Source organism: Podarcis cretensis (genome assembly GCF_951804945.1).
Source record: "Podarcis cretensis genome assembly, chromosome: 6".
NCBI classification, from domain to species: domain Eukaryota; kingdom Metazoa; phylum Chordata; class Lepidosauria; order Squamata; family Lacertidae; genus Podarcis; species Podarcis cretensis.
In genome coordinates, this window is record NC_137175.1 from 89,758,697 (window position 1) to 89,779,555 (window position 20,859).

The 20,859-nt window shown below is 42.6% G+C and overlaps 1 long non-coding RNA gene across 3 annotated transcripts in view; it reads left to right on the forward strand.

The window, feature by feature from the left end:
• The window catches only part of LOC307218948, a 48,416-nt gene that overhangs the window by 12,248 nt on the left and 15,309 nt on the right, over positions 1–20,859 (forward strand). For 2 of the 3 annotated variants that reach the window (XR_013840173.1, XR_013840174.1), the window contains one exon: positions 10,949–11,028. This is a non-coding gene — a long non-coding RNA (uncharacterized lncRNA). Of the gene's footprint in view, positions 1–3,287; positions 3,470–10,948; positions 11,029–20,859 lie in introns of those variants that run through there. The other variant, XR_013840175.1, reaches the window with a different exon arrangement.

Sequence of the window (20,859 nt, forward strand, 5' to 3'; positions counted from 1 at the left end):
TAGCAAGTAATTGTGTTTTTCACCCTTGAAAGAGAACTTTTTTTTTCTGGGTGTATGTGTATTTCTCCAGAATTCTTTGTAACAGTGGAAGCACCACTGCTTCTTTGCAAATATTTTTTATAAAACAATTCTGGAAATATTGAAAGCTGATGGTTATCATCTCTGTCTTTTGACACCAGTCTTTTAACACATAAAGAGGGACACTCTTCTCATTTTGGTTTGCGATAGCTCAAATTGTACCTTTAACGCCATCCCACCTTTCGTGCCAATCGTTCAACAAACCGAAAAGAAAAAGAAAAGAAAATGGATGAAAAAGGGACAGTTTTCTTAAAAATTACATATTATTAAGGGAATGAGTACAGAACAGTCATGGAAAACAGTGGCATAACATGGGGGGCACATGGGTAGTTTAGGGGGGGGGTTAATGTTTGACTTTTTCTTGTGTTTTTAATATCCTGTTGGAAGCCGCCCAGAGTGGCTGGGGAGGCCCAGCAAGATGGGCCTGGTTTTTAGTAATAAATTCTTCTTCTTCTTCTTCTTCTTCTTCTTCTTCTTCTTCTTCTTCTTCTTCTTCTTCCTCCTCCTCCTCCTCCTCCTCCTCCTCCTCCTCCTCCACAAAATTGTTAGGGGCACAAGATTTCAACACCCAGTGCCGCCTCAGTACAGCTTCATGCTTCTGTCACTGGGCTCTGATGAAAACGGCTGCCCCATGCCAACCTGGAAGTGACCTGGGAGGTTGAATGGTTTAACTTGGTACAAGGCAGAGCCAAATATAGCTGACCTAGTGAAAGGTTGCATGGGAGTCATCCTGCAGATCATTAAAAACCGAGTTCTCCCTGGAACAGTTCTTGGAAGTGTGAGCCCAAGACAAAGAGCAGGAGCCAACACACATTCCATAGCGTGTCAGTTTAAGAACCAGCACTGCTTCGTTGTTTACATTGGACTGTTTGGATTACACCTGATTGGAATGTGCACTAATTAGATCTACCCTAGATAGGTTTCAGCTCAAGGAAAGGATGTCACCTCTTAGAGACTTTACAGACTGAGGAGAAACTCCCCTTACTTTCTCAAGTCATGATTACTGCCTGAATCACTACAGTTCTTGGCTGGATTCACCCCACCCCACCCCCTCAAGCAGCAATTGACGTCAACATTGCCAATCATTAATTCGTCAAGTTACAAGTTTGTAATTTGCACAAGTGCCTAAACGCTGAATACAAGCCCCATTAATCAAACATTCCAGAGTCTGTTGCTGCTACATAACAGTATCCCGGTGTTATTTCAAACAGTAATGAGGCTATTTATTTATTTTAAGAGTGGGGGAAAAAAGATTAGGAAAAGGAGTGAAATGCTCAGATCATGGATTGTGAAAGAGCCATTTTGGGAGGTAGGGCTTTCCAAAGTGGGCTTCCCTTCTCTAGGGGTGAATGAGAGGTCAGCAGAGGTCCTGGGCATCTTCTGAAATGCAGGCCATCAGAAGGACAGAACTGCAAAACCAATGGGCCATTGAAGAGCACATTGTGCACAGCTCCACACTATACATAGCAAACATTTATTTTAACACCACTACAGCAAATGTATAGAGTACAAGTAACATATCATGTATGTATCTGCTTCTTAAAATGCCATTAGTGTAAAAGCATCTGGGAAGTGGATTGGCGTGGGGTGTCCATACAAACGTGGAAGAGTAGTTCAAGATCTGTGCATATGTATTTATGTTATCAACACTTGCAGTGGGCAATATAACAGCAAACACATTCAGGTGTACTGGGCTAAGGCCTTTTAGGGCAGGCTTCCTCAAGCTTGGGCCTCCAGATGTTTTTGGCCTACAACTCCCATGATCCCTAGCTAGCAGGACCAGTGGTCAGGGATGCTGGAAATTGTAGTCTCAAAACATCTGGTGGTTGAGGAAGCCTGGTTTAGGGCTTTAAAGGTCAGAACCAACACTTTGAATTGTGCTCAGAAGCGTACTCGGAGCCAATGTAGGTCTTTCAGGACCGGTATTATATGGCTCAGCGGCCACTCCCAGTTACCAGTCTAGCTGCCGAATTCTGGATTAATTGTAGTTTCCAGGTCACTTTCAAAGGTAGCCACATGTAGAGCACATTGCAGTAGTCCAAGCAGGAGATAACCAGAGCACGCACCACTCTGGTGAGACAGTCCATAGGCTGGTAGGGTCTCAGCCTGCGTACCAGATGGAGCTGGTAGACAGCTGGCCTGGACACAACTTGCTCCAACAGTGCCTGAAACCCACATGCAACCTTCTATACTTCTCAGTTCACATTACCGCATCTCATTCTCTTCCCTTGAGAAAGGTGAGCTTAAAAAGCCAGCCTTCTTATCTGGAGTGTAGCCCTGCATCTATTCTCCATTATTTCTTTCCTCCTCACCTGTGCCAGCAATATTCCAGGAAAGGGTCCTAGAGGAGGCAGTGGTTGGTTCCTTAGGAGTGTCAGAGTTGTAGTCTCTCTGATAGCTGCTCAGGGTCCTCTTGGCAGGGCCAGATTAGGGCCTGCACCTGAATATAGCCCTTCCACAGCTTTCAGTGTTGATCCTTTGAACCTGGCTAGAGCCATCACATTAGGTTGGAGTCAGAGCTACTGTCCAAGGTGGGGATCATGAATACTAATCTAACGGGTGTACATGTACATTTATAAAATTTCCTTCCTTGTGAGCAGGGACACGATGAATATATCTGAACTCTGTTTCTATTTCTTCTACACTGCAAGTGGCTGTGACATAAGATTTTATGTTCAGCTACCAATTACTGGATTAGTTAGCTTTTTATAGTTGCTAGTACTGTCATCTAATAGGTGTAATCTAAAGGCACGTAATGCAGCAACCTTGCAAAGTAGTTCTGGGTCTGGCGGGTGGCGCTGTGGTCTAAAGCCCTGAGCCTCTTGGGCTTGCCGATCAGAAGATCAGCAGTTCGAATCCGCCCAACAGGGTGAGCTCCCGTTGCTCTGTCCCAGCTCCTGCCAACCTAGCAATTCGGAAGCACACCAGTGCAAGGAGATAAATAGGTATTGCTGCGACAGAAAGGCAACTGGTGTTTCCATGCACTCTGGTTTCCATCATAAGCGCCAGAAGCGGTTTAGTCCTGCTGGCCACCTGACCCGCAAAGCTGTCAGTGGACAAACACCGGCTCCCTCGGCCTGAAGAGAGATGAGTGCCTCACCCCATAGTCTCCTTTGACTGGACTTAACTATCCAGGGGTGCTTTACCCTTTTATTGTTTAGTAAATGAAAAGACTGACTGACTTTTCTTTTCTGTGGGGAAACAGTAGAGACCATCAAGATTGTGATTGAAGACTATGTGCAACACCTGAGTGGCTACCACTTCAAGTTGAGGTTTGACTCAGAGCTTGATCCGTCACAGTGTTTCCGTTGCACCAGAAGCAGTTTAGTCATGCTGGCCACATGACCCGGAAAGCTGTCTGTGGACAAACGCCGGCTCCCTCGGCCTGAAAGTGAGATGAATGCCGCAACCCCATATTTACCTTTGACTGGATTTAACCATCCAGCAGTCCTTTACCTTTTACCTTTGCCTAGACTGTAGATGGGACGCGGGTGGCGCTGTGGGTTAAACCACAGAGCCTAGGACTTGCCGATCAGAAGGTTGGCAGTTTGAATCCCTGCGACGGGGTGAGCTCCCATTGCTCAGTCCCAGCTCCTGCTAACCTAGCAGTTCGAAAACACGTCAAAGTGCAAGTAGATAAATAGGTACCGCTCCAGCGGGAAGGTAAACAGCATTTCCATGCGCTGCTCTGGTTCGCCAGAAGCAGCTCAGTCATGCTGGCTACATGGCCCGGAAGCTGTACGCCGGCTCCCTCGGCCAATAAAGGGAGATGAGCGCCGCAACCCCAGAGTCGGCCACGACTGGACCTAATGGTCAGAGGTCCCTTTACCTTTACCTTTAGACTGTGGATAGGCAACCACCTACAAGTCAATCGTATACCTCCTTGACCTCCATAAATGAAAATAGGGGGGAGAGTTGTGCACACGTGGGTAGGTTTGGGGTGGAGTCTAGCCTACCAGTGCTGTGACCTGGTGGACAACAGTGGGCAAACATAATCAAGACGCAAATGAGCCTCAACTAGAAAGTGGGAACTCCAAGTGCATGCACACAAATGGTGGCAAAAACATGGGGGCAAGTAACATGCCACAAATTGTGCAAATTTATTACGTTGCATTTCTGCTAGACATAATAATGGATATCTAGGATGACAACCACAGGCTACAGCCTGTTTCAAACCCCTGCCCTTTGGCCTCGGAGGCTTCTTCTAAATTGCCAGCTGTAGGCTATTATGAATTCGTTTTTGAAGTGGGAAAAGCTCCTTATTAAGACATTATCTAACTGAAGCAACCGAAATAGCTGCATTGATCATTATCTTAGAGCAATTAAGCTCAGAAATGTGACTGCTGTAACAACAAAGTACTTTTATTTGTTGCTTCAACTCCCCACCCCCAAATACTACACAAGACCCAAAATAGCCTTACAATAATAATTATTTCTCTCTGCAAACTATCATAAGACTGGAAGGATGGAAACGTATTTGCCAACCTGGGTGGTCTTGCTTTTGGGTTCATTCACTGGCTGGTGTAAAACATTGTAGGATTTGCAGCAAAGCTTTCTTAGCGGCAGCACTGCATTGTAGCTCTGAGACAAACCCACCTGGCTTTTTCTATACAGTGCAAGTCAAACAGTTACATAAGCATCCCTATGTCAGTTTAGCAGGATCAGGGGATACATACTGTCCCCACATTGTACCAGTTATTCCCATGTGCCTTTTGAGGAACCTAAGATCAAACCTATCCATTCTTAAGGAAATCAGCCCTGAGGGCTCACTGGAAGGACAGAACCCGAAGCTGAGACTCCAATACTTTGGCCACCTCATGAGAAGAGAAGACTCCCTGGAAAAGACCCTGATGTTGGGAAAGACTGAGGGCACAAGGAGAAAGGGATGACAGAGGACGAGATGGTTGGACAGTGTTCTGAGTTTGACCAAACTGTGGGAGGCAGTGGAAGACAGGAGTGCCTGGTGTGCTCTGGTCCATGGGGTCACGAAGAGTCGGTCATGACTAAACAACCAAACAACAACAACAAGATGCTGAAATTTAGCAAGTGAAGAGTTCCTCATTTATTTTTTTTAAAGGAAAAGACTCATCCGCTTATTTTCCATGAGACAAGCTAAAGGCACGAGAGTTGGGCCACTAAAAGAAAAGATGGCAACCCTAGTGGTGCTGTGTTTCATATGGTTTGACATACTTTGACACTGCAGAGTGAAACGTGCTGTTTCATACAGTCAGATCAATCTAGTTCAGTATTGTCTAGGCTTGGGAAACCTATGGCACTCCAAATGTTAATGGTATCCAACTCCCCATCAGCTCCAGAAACATGGTCAACAGCCACGGATGATGGGAGTTGTAGTCCGATGACATCGGGAGTGCCACAGGTTTTATACCTAGTCAATTCTGACTGGCAGCAGCTCCCCAGAGTTTCAAATAGGAATCATTCTCAGCCCAGTATGTAGATGCTAAGGACTGAAGTTTGGACTTTCCATGTGTTCATAGAATCCTAGAATTGTAGAGTTGGAAGAGACCCTGAGGTTCATATATTCCAACTCTTTGCAATGCTGGAATATGCAGCTGTCCCATACAGGGATTGAACCTGCAGCCTTGGCATTATCTGTTAGAATTCCTGCTCCATGATTGCAGTCATGGGGTTTTTGTCTATCACATGACGGTATGTGTTTTGACTCCATAGAGTGGGAAGTGACGGAGACAGGATGTTTGTGTTACTGTGTTCCGTGAAGTGGAACTATTGTCCTTTGTTCTTTTTCTCTTTGCTGTCTGATGCTAAAGAGAGAGGGAGCCATATTGCAGTGCTCCATGTGCGTTTATATGTAAATAAAGTAGATTAGCCAAAATGCTGAGTTGCTGAGGGCTGTTACACAAGCTGCACAAACTCTGTGGATCCCTAAGTGTGTCTGTTGGCATAGGTCGCTGTGATGTTCGGGCGGAAGAAAGCTTTTAAAGCTCCCGAACGATCGACCAGGAGGGAGAGAACATGCCAGTTGGGCATGTGTCTCTGCCAGGGTCCTACTCGAGTGTAGGATGAGCTCCTGACATTATCAACATCACGCTCTAACCAACTGAGTTAAACATGTGCTGTACAATTGAGCCACATTCATTTCTGTGCAGGGTAGTTTTTCACACTATATGTATAATGTGTTTTCCAATTATTCCCAAAGCAGGCAACATGAATTAAAACAAAAGCTTAGTGAAAGTTTACCCTAAAAAAAACAACCCCACAGGTGCAGCCAGGTGTCTGGCTATAGAGCAGAAGCAAAGGCTCCATGACCGACAATTTTTGGCAGGGAAGAGAGGGGATTATATCTATGTTTGCATGGATAAAGTCACCCACACACACTGGAAAGAATTTTAGAGCAAATGTTCACCAGGAGCCATCTGAGAAGTATTTTCCCTTTCATCTCAAATGCCAGTACTTGTTCACTGGTGGATAATTCAAATGGCTTTTACAACTGTAAACATATAGTAATCCCAGACATTAAAATGCATGCAAATGGTGATGTTCCTTTTGCTTTGCCATAAAATACAGCAGCTGAAGGCCATCTCCTTTGTAGAGAAAATATTTTGGGGATCCACCCAGGCTTGGCTAACATTGCTGTCATAGAAGTGAAGGATAGGAAAAGCACTTTTTCAAAATAAATATAAACTGAGTACTCTATTGTGAACAAGTCTGAAAAATATGTATATTTTCCTGCCTTCCTTTCTACAAATATTAGTGGCCGAAAGAAAGTTTCTAGTTTAAGACCTGCAAAGGTCTGCCAAATTTAGACTGGACAAGGAGGGGACGACAGAGGACGAGATGGTTGGACAGTGTTCTCGAAGCTACCAGCATGAGTTTGACCAAACTGCGGGAAGACACTTTCTGCCTCTGAGTTTTTTGTTCTGTTACAGTGGTACCTCGGGTTGTATACACTTCAGGTTACATACGCTTCAGGTTACAGACTCTGCTAACCCAGAAAAAGTACCTCGGGTTAAGAACTTTGCTTCAGGATGAGAACAGAAATCGTGCTCCGGCGGAGCGGCAGCAGCAGGAGGCCCCATTAAGAACGAACCTCCGGAACGAATTAAGTACTTAACCCGAGGTACCACTGTACTCTCAAGGCATGCTTGGCTCTGGGAGGGGGCGCGTTCAAGAATGCTTTCAAGAGACACTGTTAGCTGTCTCTCCCCAGTGCTTCTTCGTCCTCCTGCTCCCCTCCCAATATTTCCCAGCTTCTCCCCTCTGCAGCCTCTGAACTATTACCTTCTGCAAACCACTATTCTAAATCTATACTGTCCTCCTCTTCTCTGGAAGGTGCAGGAAGAGGGGGCCGGTTCCAGGGCCGGATTTAGGTTTGATGAGGCACTAAGCTAGTGAAGGTAATGGGGCCTTTTATATCTCCAGCTGTCCTTTGTCAACGACAAATTGTCGCTGTTTTTTGTGTTGAATATTTGCTATATGGTAATTTAAGGACCAAATAGGTCTCTAAAGCCATTTGCACATAACAAATAGGCGCCTACACAACACAAAACACTGTTGCTGTTTGTAGGTTTTATTTTATTTGTTTTTTATCTTATATTTTGGAAATGTTATTTTTTCTTTAAAAATTTTTGGGGGACCCAAGAGAGGGGGCCCTAAGCTATAGCTTGTTTAGCTTATACCTAAATCCGGCACTGGCCAGTTGCCACCATTTCTCCTCAGTCCAGCCCCTGACATCTGTTTGTTTCATTCGGTTTGGGAACAATGGTAGGAAAATTGTCTTTTTAGAAAGCGAGAGAAAGATGGAAGAAAGCAAGAGCATTCCTTCACCTGTTTAGCGCCCAGCAGGGTACTGGAAATGATGGGTGAAATTGCTTTAACACACACACACACACACACACACACACACACACACACCACAGCAAACTTTAGGATTGTCATCTAAATTCTTCAAAGTTTGCAACTCTAACTCTAACCATTAGCATCATCCATGCAATGCTGATATCTTTGAAACGCAACCGAGTTTGGAATGTTTAATATTGACTGGATATTGATAAATGATAACCCAAAGAGAACATAAAGAAGTGAAACTGATGCAGGTTTGGGTCTTGGCCATAAAAAACAGGTGTGGGTAAAAAGCATTCCTTCCTTGAGGTGTTCTAATAATACTTCCTAAAGGTAAAGGTAAAGGCACCCCTGCCCGTACGGGCCAGTCGTGTCCGACTCTAGGGTTGTGCGCCCATCTCACTTAAGAGGCCGGGGGCCAGCGCTGTCCGGAGACACTTCCGGGTCACGTGGCCAGCGTGATGAAGCTGCTCTGGCGAGCCAGCACCAGCGCAGCACACGGAAACGCCGTTTACCTTCCTGCTATAAAGCGGTACCTATTTGTCTACTTGCACTTAAGTGTGCTTTTGAACTGCTAGGTGGGCAGGAGCTGGGACCGAACGACGGGAGCTCACCCTGCCGCAGGGATTCGAACCGCAGACCATACGATCGGCAAGTCCTAGGCGCTGAGGTTTTACCCACAGCGCCACCCGTGTTCAAAAAAAATTGGCTTCTATGAAAGCAATTAGAGCAAATCAGTCAGGCCATTTTTATTGGTGCAGTAGTATTTTGTTTTTTGCTTTGTTTATTTTGCATTCCTTGGACGTGCCTTGCCAGATTCAACAAATTCTCTGGAGGCATTTCTAATAAAGATATAATCACCAGGCTTGCTATTTATGGATTACTTTACAACCGTGTTCAGGGAGATGTGGAATACACTAATTACAGCTCCAGCTGCAGCTGGAATGGAAGCTGCTTTTTAAAATTACATCTAAAGATACAAATGAGATCAACAAGCAAATGATTGACATATTTCACACATCGCGGCAGCAAAATTGGTCACATTTTATATCAGCAGGAAAATTATGTTGATATGGGAAGGGGAGAGATATCAACTGAAAACCATTACTGAAATTTGACTATTACATAGTTACTGGTAGGACTGACACTTCAATTTATATATGCTTTTCATTGTGATTTTGTCTGCCTATGTTGTTTTTGGAAGCAATAATACGGCATACAGAAATTAACTATTAACCTGCCAACTTGATTTTTATTATTGCTTGTAAGCCGCTCTAAGCCCGGCCTTGGCTGGGGAGGGCGGGGTATAAATAAAAATTATTATTGGAGTGAGCTCCCATTGCCAACGAAAGCACGCCAGTGCAAGTAGATAAATAGGTATTGCTGTGGTGGGAAGGTAAACAGCGTTTCCAGACGCTCTGGCACTTGTCATGGTCCTCTCTGCACCAGAAGCAGTTTAGTCCTGCTGGCCACATGACCTAGAAAACTGTCTGTGGACAAACACCGGCTCCCTCAGCCTGAAAGCAAGATGAGCGCCGCAACCCCATAGTTGCCTTTGACTGGACTTAACCATCCAGGGGTCCTTTACCTTTATCTGTTTACCTTATGGTCCCTAGGAGGGCATCCTATAGACAACATCAGATGTCCTTCTCTAAGGACACAGAGAAATAAACAAATCTCTTTTTGGATTGGAATGCCAGACTTTGGTATAACTTGGCTTGGTTTTTTCATTTTGCATAGGTTCAACCATCTCTTGAGATAAGATTAAAAACAACTCACCACAAGAGTTCCCAAGGTGGGGCAGCAGACTTTGCCCCCAGTCAGACGCTGGGTGCCAGTTTGAATCCAGATGGTACTCTGAAATGCAACTTTGGTGTGACTTTATTGGCACACAGTAGGTTTGACTGCCTCTTGAGATAGCGTTTCCAAACTCAGCTTGAGGTTTCCTGGGGTCGGAACGGTTGTTTTCATTGAGGTTTGGGTGCCGGGTGCCATTGTGATTCAAGATAGCAGACCGAAATGTGACTTTGGAATGGCTTCATCCATTTTTGGTGTCGCAGGTCCAAACTCACAAATTGCACTATTGAAAAATCACAATTTTATTTTTTATAGTTTCTACAAATTCTGGGCAGTGCCAGGCACTCCCCACTAGTTTGATATAAAAGTAGCCGGCCTATTTCACTATAAAAGCACACACTTCTTGCTTGGCCCATAAACTTCAGAAGTAGAGCTGAGGTGAATCTCCCCTCCAAATTCACTATCACAGAGTTTTATATAAAGTACTCTGAGCATTCACTAGTTTTATTTATTTATCAGTTGGCATGGAATGGTATTTAGTATTTAAGGGGAGATAAGCTGGCATTAAATAGTATTTAGCAGTGCACCTTATTTGATTGTTTTAATGCAATAGCATTTAAAGCCCAATATAATATAATATAATATAATATAATATAATATAATATAATATAATATAATATAATACAATACAATACAATACAATACAATACAATACAATACAATACAATACAATACAATATAATATAATATAATATAATACAATACAATACAATACAATACAATACAATACAATATAATATAATAATAAATAGAATAAGAATTTATTTACACCCCTCCCATCTGACTGTGTTTTCCCAGCCATTCTGGGTGGCTCCCAATAGAATAAAAAAGTGATAAAATATCAAACATTTTAAAACTTCCTTAAACATGGCTGCCTTCTGTTATGGCATTTTTCATTTGATACTAGCCAGAATAAAAAAACAAACAAACCATAATGACCAATCAAAAATCAAATTCCTAATATAGAGGTAAAATCCTCCATTTACATTTCATGTTTGAAAATTTAGGCAAATTACAAAGTTGTGAGATCCTTTGAATTCTAGAATCTTGGTTAATAAAAAAAAGAGTTTTGAATTTGGTGGTTACTAAAAATATAAATCAGTGTGACCTTAAATGGTTAGTGTTTCCAGCCTTCCTTTGACCTTTTATTCAATGACAACTCATGATGATGTTCCTTTGTTTACTCCTTTGTCAGAAAACAGAGAGTGATGTAAGCAGCAGACCCGAAGCAAAATTAGGCAATGGACTTCTATTGTGGCTTTCCCTTATACGGAGGTGAGTGTTCCTTCTATCTCTTCTGTCCTATTTGAATCTCTAACATGCAGCCAACCACTATCAGCTTTCTTGAACAATAAGCAAGAAGTACTTAAAATTCCAAGGGAACGGGTCATGTATGACAGACAAATCTAATCAGAGTCATGTGTGGCTTTCAATTCTTTCGCAATGAGATGGAACGTCACCCACTTTAAAATGAAACTAGTTTAACCAGGTAGTCTCAAACCCACATACAGTAACCCTCTTAGTTTCAACTTTGGAGGTAGTAGAAGACAAGAACTTGCTTGCTATATTGCAAATAGGCAAATAGGCATTATAGTTCCACCACAAGTGGTTTCACATACACACACACACAATATGTTTAAATGAGTATTCTAAATGGTAAAACAGAATATAGATAGATGATAGATAGATGATAGATAGATAGATAGATAGATAGATAGATGATAGATAGATAGATAGATAGATAGATAGATAGATAGACAGACAGACAGACACACACACACACACACACACATTATATATAATTTTATGTTTTAGAATTTAGAATCAAGGAAATCATTGATATTTTAAGGATGTTTAAATGAGTATTCTAAATTGTAAAACAGAAAATAATTATATATATATATATATATAAAATTGTCTGTTTTACAACTTAAAATACTCATTTAAACATCCATAAAATATCAATGATAATGATTTCCTTTCTTCTCTTTCCATGGTTCATTTTTCATATCATAAATCCCTGCATATTTTTACATAAACCACACCATTCAGTAATCCATTGTTACATTCATAAAAACTTATTTACACTGTTGAATTTATCTTAACGCTGCCAACGTTTTCAAGTGTACACAATTTCCCCCCATATATTCAAGAAACATTTTCCAGTTTTCTCTAAACATATGTTCTTCTTGTTCTCTTATTCTGTATGTTAAGTCTGCAAGTTGAGCCTATTCCGTCAGCTTAAGTTGCCATTCTTCTTTAGTTGGGACCTCGCTCCTTCTCCATTTTGGGGCTACCACAAGTGGTTTCCACTCCTCTGTCTTTTTTATCCATACTTTAAAGTTTTGGAGCATGCTGTCATCTCTGTCTGCTGACACCCAGTTTCATTTTGCCTTTTCTTTAGCCTCGGGATAGCCTGAGGTTATGCAATTGTGCAATTGTGTGGGTGAATGACCTGCCAGAGATCAATAGTGAATTGAATGGGGAAGATTACTACCATCCTGATAAGACAAAGATGTTCATGACAAGTTAAAGCGCCATTCAGATAGGCTGTTGCTATTTTGCAGGTGGGATTCAAGCACAAACAAATTCAGGTCATGCAGTGGTTTTGGTGCTTTTGCGCAACAAACCCATTTTCAAAACAAATAGGCCTTTTTGGAAATGCAGTGGGAAGTGTGGAATAACAGCTGCCTGTTTCAACATCCTATAACACCCTTGGAAATAAATCAGAATGAAAGCCCAGTCAAGAGTCAGTGTTGTACAACCTCCCTGAACACACTACACAAACAAATCAAGAAGAATGCTTAATAAATGCAAATCCACATTCAGAGGTTTGGCTGTTTTCTTGCATGCTCTGGTAACCTGATTGCTGCAATGCACCGAGAGGGAGGGCTCAATTTATGAAACTTCAGCTGGATGCAGCAACTTTCTGAAACTAAGCTCAGGATATAAACAAGATTGATTCTTAATTATCTGTCCTGTTTCTGTTAAGTTGTGGGTGAACATATCAGACGACACAGCGATTCTTCAAACAGCTCTTGTTTATTCACAGGCCAGGACAGAACTGAACTGAAGGGTTCAGTCAGCCTGCTTATATAGAAATCCAGTACAACGTAACTGTAACAACTTTCTAAAACTATCCAATCACTGAACGTCACTTTCGATCCCTTATTTGCATAACTATCTACAGTATCCCCCTGCTGGCCCAGGGTGAGAACTTCAGTACATAACAGTTTCCCCGTTTGTTTCTGAGTATAGAACACAAGTTCTAAAAACAATAAACAACAACAACAACTTATTTATACCCCTCCCATCTGGCTGGGTTTCCCCAGCCATTTATGGCGGCTTCTAACAAAAGATTAAAAATACATTAAAACATCAGACATTAAAAACTTCCCTAAACAGGGCTGCCTTCAGTTGTCTTCTAAACGTCAGATAGTTGTTTATTTCTTTGACATCTGATGGGAAGGCATTCCACAGGGTGGGTGCCACTACCGAGAAGGCCCTCTAACTGGTTCCCTGCAGCTTCACTTCTTGCAGCGAGGGAACCGCCAGGAGGCCTTCGGCGCTGGACCTCAGTATCCAGGCAGAATGATGGGGGTGGAGATGCTCCTTCAAGTATACTGGGCCGAGGCCATTTAGGGCTTTAAAGGTCAGCACCAACACTTTGAATTGTGCTCGGAAACATACTGGGAGTCAATAAAATCAATTCTACAAATTCTACAAACTTAAAAAGCCAAAACAAAACCCAATTTCAGCTGATATAAAGCTGATTTTTCATAAATTTCTGCGTTACACCTTAAAGAAAGCCTTCCTAAGCAAAACAAAAAACTGATGGGTGGCATGTCGGGCGACTAGAAATTTCCATAGAAAATATCATCCCCCCCCCCATGACAAACAATTGGAGAATAACAATTAAAAGAAGCAAACAAAACAAACAAAAGTCTGTGGGGAAAAAACAGGAATGCACAAGAAATCTGCTCTGCCCTCACTTATCCCCTGGTCTGGCCGTTCATTCCAGCGGCTCCCTCCTGGTCCTGGTAGGATAGGATCGCTCTCTTCATGGAGTCAGTGAGGCATCAGATTAAGGCCTGTATTTTAAAATGAGCTTAAAGATATATTTGCAAATGTTTGTATGTTTCATGCCAGGCAGAAACCAGCTGGCTAAGTACTCTGGCAGTTGTTTATCTTCCTGCTCTCCTGGACAAGGGCCCCTCTGATTTATAGCAGTAGCAGGAGACAAGTTTCTCAAAGTTGTAAAAGGGAATTACAGGCTGGGAGCAAATGTTACACTGACCCTACAAATTACAGAATACAATCAACCTGCAAAAACACTAATTAAGAGTTGGTAAATAGTAAGATTTATTGTTTAACAGAAAATAATACCGTGTGCCTCTCATCAGACTCTAGCCATATTTTCCTAAGGGCAATAAATTTTGGGAAAAGCTAATGGGAAAAGCAGCTGGCTGGGGAAGGGGGGTGTAAGCTGAAGAGGCTTCTTTTTGAAGCTTTTTTTTACTGAGTTCCTTTTTACGTTGCAAAGGCCTTTTCTTCTAAAAAGCTATCTATGTTATGTATGAAATTTGTTGGCTTAATGTAATTAGGCAAAGGATTTAGAAAGTAAGAAATGTCAGATTCTTATGTTAGATTCTTATTTCATTGATGGTGTGTGAGAATGTGAACCCAACATCTCTGTTTAGATAGAATTTAATACCACGAGCCATTTGTTTTAGCCATTTGTTTTGGAATGCAGGGGCAACAGGGGCAAAAGGTGATCTGGTAATTAAGGTGCCTTGTCGAGGCAAATGTAAGATATATGGCTACTTGTCTGCCATTTATGGATAGAAGGAAATATAGCTCTTTGTCTCCCATAAAAGGTAATAGGAAATGGGTGTATCTTTTATGATTGGTTCTAGCAAACAGCCAATAGGAATTTCAACCAGGCTGATTGGACAGAGGCAGCCAAAGGAGGAGCAAGGGGGCTGGGTTGAGGAAATATAAGTGCTGGCCATCAGGGCTGGAGGGGGCAGAGCCTTGGTAACCATATACCACTGTGCCTATCATTTATTTGTCTGACAAATAAATTATTATTTTAATTTCTCTATTGCTGCGTTGAATATTTCATTCCAGCTAAGCGTTAAACACAAGCAGGGTGCTACATCAGCACCTTTGAACAAACCAGGACTTACTTCTGAGTAAAAATGCACAGAATCAGTTTGCAGGTAGTGACGGATCTTTTCAGAATAAACTCTCGCTGCACAGGAATGACACAGACCTGCCTGGAAAGTCAACTGCTACCACCTCAAATGCATAACTGGGGATTTTTAAAAAAGCACCTTACGTCTGGGTGAACGACAATGGCCACACAAAACATTATAAAATAGCAGTCAGTCATGGAAAGGTTTGTTTCGGTAAAAGACACCCAAAAACCTGCTGACCTGAGCTATTTGGAGGAAGGATTTTTTTAAAAAAGAAAGATCTACACAGTACACATGTTTCGTTTCCTCTAACGAGGAACCAAAACACTGGATCTCCCTTCACATTGGCAGTGCTTTAATGGAGCAGAACAAACACTTTGTTTTACATGAACATGTTGTTCCAAATTGTGGTATTTGTGGGTGGCTGCATGCTGCACAAGAATCGTGGTTCAGATAAAGGGGAAGTGTTATAGAAAGCACAACAAATAATGTGGATATCCCTTCCTGCTTGCTGACTCTGGGGTTGCGGCACTCATCTCGCTTTATTGGCTGAGGGAGCCGGCGTACAGCTTCTGGGTCACGTGGCCAGCATGACTAAGCTGCTTCTGGCGAACCAGAGCAGCGCACAGAAACACCTTTTACCTTCCCGCTGGAGCGGTACCTATTTATCTATTTGTACTTTGATGTGCTTTCTAACTGCTAGGTGGGCAGAAGCTGGGACCGAACAATAGGAGCTCTCTCTGTCACGGGGATCCGAACAGCCAACCTTCTGATCAGCAAGCCCTAGGCTCTCTGGTTTAGACCACAGCGCCACCCGCTGTCCCTGTAGGCTGTATACTGGGCAACAAAACCTTGGATTGCTCGATTTATTTTCTCTGGGCAATGATCACATCTCTAACAGGGAACAGAAAAACAAAACAAACAACAGCTTCCGAATGAGCCACAAAGTCTCTTCAAAGCAAATCAGGCAGTTCTTTCTCCACTCCAAGTCTAGAGAAAACACATGCAGCAAGGAAAACCCAAACAGATGAAAAATGAAGCAGGTCCTCTACATTGATTGTCTAGAGAAGGGACTTCAAGGACATTACCATCCCTGAAATGTGTGCAAATCTAAATTTTTCCATAGAACTCATCAATCATACCTGCGACATTAATCGTTGGCTAAACACACTGAAAGGTGCTCATATTTCATAAAGCAATTTCATCAAATGGTGCCAACACATTTTGCTGCATAATTTTTGTTCTATAGGAGCTGGAAACTTACATTTTTAAAATAAAAAATGGAGCTCAAAGTCTGGCCCTTTGCTGCCTTTGGGCCCAATACAGAATTACTTTCTGTAGCCCTTTCTTGTCTGCAAGCAGGAACCCTACAGGGCAACCTTGGGAGTGTCACTGTTTCTCAGCCTGACACACAGCCGTGAGGATAAAATGAGGGGGGGGAGATCATGTACAGGATTGTTGTTGTTTAGTCGTTTAGTCGTGTCCGACTCTTCATGACCCCATGGACCAGAGCACGCCAGGCACTCCTTCCACTGCCTCCCGCAGTTTGGTCAAACTCATGCTGGTAGCTTCGACAACACTATCCAACCATCTTGTCCTCTGTCGTCCCCTTCTCCTTGTGCCCCCATCTTTCCCAACATCAGGGTCTTTTCCAGGGAGTCTTCTCTTCTCATGAGGTGGCCAGAGTATTGGAGCCTCAGCTTCAGGATCTGTCCTTCCAGTGAGCACTCAGGGCTGATTTCCTTCAGAATGGAGAGGTTTGATCTTCTTGCAGTCCATGGGACTCTCAAGAGTCTCCTCCAGCACCAGAATTCAAAAGCATCAATTCTTTGGCGATCAGCCTTCTTTATGGTCCAGCTCTCACTTCTATACATCACTACTGGGAAAACCATAGCTTTTACTATATGGACCTTTGTTGGCAAGGTGATGTCTCTACTTTTTAAAATGCTGTCTAGGTTTGTCATTGTATAGGATAGAAACTTAATAGATCAATAAATCTTGATGTCCGTTCATATTTAATCTCCATTCACATTTAAGAGGATAAAAATATGGTTAAGCAGATTTTCGGCCTACTGTTTCTGCCATTTTCTTGCATACCATATTCAAGAATGTTTGCCGAATTGCAGCCCTTTTGCTTAACTATCTTAGGTAAAGGAAATAATTAGGCACATGATTGTAGTAAAAGGGAGGGAGGAAGTGGTTATGTAAAGTCTGTTCTCCCTCATGGAGAGCATGTGTTGCGGTGGGGGCTGATGAGACATCTCATTGTTGCTAGGCAAAAGGTTTGGCCATCTTTTAAGCAGGGGCAGGCTGTTACTGGGGAAAGTCATATGTTGCCATTTAGTGATTGACAGCCCTATTTGTTAAATACATTGCACACAGCGACAAACTTCCTCTTTTCACTGCGTGTTTCGGATCATCCGCCCTTGCTTCCCTAATGTTAGGCTGTTTGCTTGACCTTGCTATGCCTGTCATGGAGTCGTCTGCTTTGGAGCGGGGGCCCGGTAGGAACTTTGTCCATTTGGCTGATTGGCTGGTGCCATTTGGTTTTTGCCTACTGCGTAGCAAATTGTCACAACTTGTAAGGTTGCGGTTAGGCATTGGTTTGGGAATTGGTTGGTGGAGGGGTATGGATTTGGCTGTGCCTGCCCCTCCAAAATGCTGCTGCTGCAAGGGTATTCCGTTAAAGGAACCCAGGGATTCACCATGCTTTTGTCCGAAACCCCCTGGCAAGGGGCTAGGGCCACGCAAGAACCCCTGGGAGTATTCTGGGGAGAGGTGAGGCATGGTTCCCAGTCCCGTCTCTCTCCCCAGGTGACTTACCCTTCCTGACTTCGCAGGGGGTGCGAATGTCAGAGCTGTCCCAGTGTGGGGTCAGTTAGTGCTACCAATGCCTAAGCAACCACTCACATTGCTGTAATTTGAATAAAGTTGTGGCCAAAATTATGCCAAAAACCTTAAACAAAAATTAAGTGTCATTGTGTTTTTATTTGGGGTGTCTTGGGGACCTCGACGCGCAACAGCAGTCAGTTTTTCCATCATGGATGTCTTGGTCTTCCTTTCCCTTTCAATTTGCTTTGAAGGAAAGGGGGGGGGGGAGAGAGAGAGTAACCAAGAATGTTCAAGATCCAAGTCAGCAGCAGAAGATACACACACTCAAACATGAAATTGACTTACCCTTGTATGCTTTTAAGACCCTAAAATTGACCACAGAGGGCCGTAAAAATATTTCACATATATGTCACATCATACTACATGTAATAGTATCCTGCAGTCAAGCTGCTGTTTGTTCTGTAGTGCCTCAATTCTCACCACCAACACAGACATAGGTTTCATTTTGTTAATTAATCAATTGATTAATTTGAAGGGTTTAATTAAAATAACATTGGGGGCAGTTGAATCTCATTACAGTGAAGGTGTGGAGTATGGGAGGAATGAAACACTGTGTCTACAAGACACCAACACAGTACAAACCCATTTAACAACACAACGGGTCTCTTAAACTGATGGAGCGATTAAAATGCAGATGTATTAAAAAATCATACCTCCAGAAAGCTTTCATTTGAAAGGAAAAGGACATGAGCAAGGTTTAAGGGGTCTCTAAAATTTAGGGGACGCAGGCGGCGCTGTGGGTTAAACCACAGAGCCTAGGACTTACCGATCAGAAGATTGGTGGTTCGAATCCCCGCGACAGTCCCTGCTCCTGCCAACCTAGCAGTTCGAAAGCACGTCAAAGTGCAAGTAGATAAATAGGTACCGCTCCAGCGGGAAGGTAAACGGCATTTCCGTGTGCTGCTCTGGTTCGCCAGAAGCAGCTCAGTCATGCTGACTACATGGCCCGGAAGCTGTACGCCGACTCCCTCGGCCAATAAAGCGAGATGAGCGCCGCAACCCCAGAGTCAGTCACGACTGGACCTAATGGTCAGGGGTCCCTTTAGGAATCAGCGCAGGGTGGTTTGTTACAGACACCAGAAACAACTCTGTATAGTATCATTTCATTTTTTAATCATCAATACATTTCAGTTTAGAGCACATTTGGACTATAGTGGTACCTCCGGTTAAGAACTTAATTCGTTCTGGAGGTCCATTCTTAACCTGAAACTGTTCTTAACCTGAGGTACCACTTTAGCTAATGGGGCCTCCCGCTGCCTTTGCGCCGCCAACGTGCGATTTCTGTTCTCATTCTGAAGCAAAGTTCTTAACCTGAGGTACTATTTCTGTGCTTGCGGAGTCTGTAACCTGAAGCGTCTGTAACCCGAGGTACCACTGTACTTGGTCGCTGCTATTATTATCTTAATCATCATTTTATTTTCTAATTTTATTAAATCATCATTATTATTTTGCTATTGTTCTGGTTTTATACTTAGATTTTACTATGAAACGGTACACCATCAAAGAGAAGCACAAAATCATGCACTAAGAAGGCAGAGAAAACCGTGAGAGTCATTTATTATGGTAAGTTGAGTCAGCACTTTAGTGCCATTGCAAAAGCCATGAATAATACTCTGGGTGGCATGACTAGGGGAATTTCAAGAGACATAGAAAGTAATCCTACTAGTGACCTTAGCACTTATCAGATATTTGCAGCATAACTATATTTCCTTCTGATTACCACAGTTCAAGAAACGCCTAAACAAGCTGGTGGGGTATGGTGGCTATTGAGTGAAGAGGAACAAGATTTAGGTCTCTAGGAAAGACCAAGGGTATTTCTTTTAGTTTAGAAAAGTGTTGACTGAGGAGAGATTCACACATCATTATTTATTTTTTTAAAAAAAAATATTTCTATTTTTCAATTGTATACATTTTCAGTAGTTTTACAATCGATTTAACATTTCAAAAATGGACTTCCTCCCCCCCCCTTTCTGCGGTTACTTAAATTTATTTTTTAATATCTTCTACATGTCCAAATTCATTTAACTTACTCATTTGATTATCTACTCTAAATATATACTCTTATAAAACTGCAGATTATTACAATAATCCTGCAAATATTTTAATCTGTTTCCAATTGATCCGCAAATATTCAATAAACCATTGCCATTCTTTTATAAGAAGTTTGTTGATTTCTTCTTCTTCTGGTAAGTTTTGCCATTTCTGCATATTCCGTAAGTTTTTGTATCTATTCTTCCTCTACTGGGACTTCTGCTTCTTTACATTGTAGGGCAAGTAACATTCTTGCTGCTATAGTAGCATACATAAATAAATTTCTATAAAATTTAGGTAGTTCTGTCCCTATAATTCCCCAAAAAACTACACATCATGATAAGCACACAATGGCCACTGAAAACAGCAGCCTGGTCCCAAGTTTTCCCTGTGCCATTTAATACATTTTATCCATATTCTGTCATAACAGATATCAGGGCATGGTTAAGCTTCATCACCCATTATCTATGGGGTGGGAGGACACTTGGCACAGAGATGTTCTGAATTATTGTTAACATGCAGTTCCAGCAGAGGGGATGCTTCACTCCAGCAAATGGGAAAAACATTGGACGATGCATTGTGTCAGTCACGAAAAGTGCACTTACATGCGGACCCTTTCTGAGGTCCAGAGATGCCTGGGCTGCTTACTTTTGAGGCCCCTAGCTATAATAAAAATGTAAAAAGACAGCACACAAAAACTATAGTAAGTTAAAGGGGTAAAGGGACCGCTGACCATTAGGTCCAGTTGTGGCCGACTCTGGGGTTGCGGCGCTCATCTCGCTTTATTGGCTGAGGGAGCCAGCATACAGCTTCCAGGTCGTGTGACCAGCATGACTAAGCCGCTTCTGACGAACCAGAGCAGCGCACAGAAACGCCGTTTACCTTCCTGCTGGAGTGGGACCTATTTATCTACTTGCACTTTGATGTGCATTCGAACTGCTAGGTTGGCAGGAGCAGGGACTGGGGAGTTCACTCCGTCACAGGG